Here is a 2,281-nt window from a genome sequence, read left to right as displayed (position 1 = left end):
GCCCTCCTCTGGCTGCCAGGACTCGCCTTTCAGAGCGCGTTTGGAGCGTCAAAAGCAATCAAGCATCAGCGAGGAGCCCTGGCAGCACTGGCCCCGGCCCCATCACGCGCCTGAGGCCGCCCATTACGGAGCCTCACGCTCCCCGAATTGCATGTCTGCTATGATTTAACGCTGCGAGACATGAAATAAACACCGCGGGCAGGCAGGGCTCGCGCAGCCCCCGCGCCGGCGCGGGGCGTGCAGGACCCTCCTGTGCTCCTCGGGGATGCTTGGGCTCGCTGCATCCCTGCAGCACTGCGAGGGGCTGGGGAGGCACACGGGGTCTCTCCTCCAACATCCACCCTGTGCAGCTCCAAGGCACAGCACAGACTGAATGCCGTGCTCAGCGTGGTGCTCTTGGAAAACTGAATTCAGTTGGGGGATGCTGGTAGCTATGGCCTGTGGGTGCAAACTGGGTGGCCCATGCAGTAGCCAAAAATTGCCTGTGGCAGGTACCAAGCCTGTCCTCACTCCAGCAAAGGAGCCCAATACCTTTAAATCCCCCAGCAAAGGGAGGGGAGTGGTTTCCTTTCAGTCCTCTCCTCCATTAGACACCCTTCAGGTGTTTGCAATACTCTACTACCATTTCATTACCATTAAAGACAGGTAATAATAAGTACATGAAGGTATTTGGAGCCCATTGCTGTTAATGAAGGAGATCTGGCTCATCCCGAGCGGGACAGCAGCCACGCGTCGCAGGCTCAGTACCGTCCAAGGTCAGGCAAGGATTGCCTTGCTGAGAGCAGACCCGACTAGTGTTTCATCTTGTAGGACTGTCTTTTGCTTTTTCCTTGTATTTTCTAAAGGTGGCAAGCACCAGAGGCTCCTGGGGTGGGAGGTGATGGTGGGCTCCAGTGCCACTGCCTCGGCACAGACCCCATCCCCAAGGCAGGTTTGCAGCAGAGATTGTGCAGCTGCCTTGACCTAAAAACCTTGTGCCTGCCTTCCTCCCCTTTCACCCAGCTCTTCTGCTGTGGCTGGAGTTTTTGGGAAGTCTTTCCAATCAGGAACCACAGTACTTCCAGCCTGGGTTCTAATGAAACCACGTTGGCTGTTATGGGTATTTTCCCCTTCATTTTCTGGAGGAAATTAGAAAGATTTCAAGGAAATTGGAAAGGTTAATTCAGGCTGAAAAGGCTATTAGCTTGTGGTGTAAAGCATGAAAATGTCTTGGAGAAAAGTCTCCTCGCTCTTGTTTCTGTTGGGATCCAGTGTTGGCATGAAGGACTGTGGTAGTGCTGGAAAGGCTGGACAATGCTGCACAGTGTGTGGGGACAGCCCTGGAGGGGACAGTGCTGGAGACGTGGTCCATTCTGGGTTTCTTTTTTTTTTCATTTCACTGCAAATTGCTTCCTTCTGCCAAGTCAAGGCTGCATAGAAAGCTCTCAGGACATGGAAGGAGTGGGGTGAGGGCAGGTCTGCAGTTCTGTCTTGGCGTGTACAGTCCCCCTGCAGGAAATGATCTTTGATGTAACGGTGCTGTGACTGCACTTGATGCTGCAAACCAATTGTTCTGCACTCTAATTAGTCACCACAGCATTAAACAGGCTGCTAAACATAACACAGAGTCTGGACAAACCTGAAGCTAAAAATGCAGGGCTGAGTATATCTTTGTAACCAGGACATTCAGAGTTTTTATGATTAATTTTATGTAGGAAAAGAAAATATAATACAGGTTTGGCAAAGAGTTTTCCTTTAAGAATTTCTCTTCCCTTTAAGAGCCTGGGAATATATTGTGCTGAGGAAAACACCCGGTGGGGCATAAACCCTATTGATCCAGTGTTGCATCCCGATTTTTGGATGAACACAACCCTACTATTAATTTTACGATTAATAGTGCTTTTTAAGGTAGGGAAATCCTGGGGACCCTTCCCTGAGCGACATTCCTCAGCATCCCATGGAGCAAAAAAAAAAAAAAATCAGTGACCATCACCCTCTCTCACCATTCACGGCCCAGCGAGCCCTCGAAAAGGGGTGGAATTTCTTACCGTGTTTGCATTTCAACCACGACGGTTTTTTTTCTCTGCAGATCGAGCAGCACCGAGACATTTACCTCATCACCTCCTCACCCTCTCACCTTCCACCTGAGGCAACTCCAGAACAGGCCACGCTGATATTCCTATACATCTTCCGGAACAAAAAGTGAGGGGTGCGCTGGAGCTGCCCGGACAGATTACCCGGACGGACACGGGGGGCGCACGGACGGACACGCGGACGGACGGACGGGCACGCGTCCGCGTGC

The sequence above is a fragment of the Acanthisitta chloris genome, unplaced genomic scaffold, assembly GCF_000695815.1.
Source record: "Acanthisitta chloris isolate BGI_N310 unplaced genomic scaffold, ASM69581v1 scaffold30493, whole genome shotgun sequence".
Taxonomy (NCBI): Eukaryota; Metazoa; Chordata; class Aves; order Passeriformes; family Acanthisittidae; genus Acanthisitta; species Acanthisitta chloris.
Note: the sequence above shows the minus strand (reverse complement) of the source record.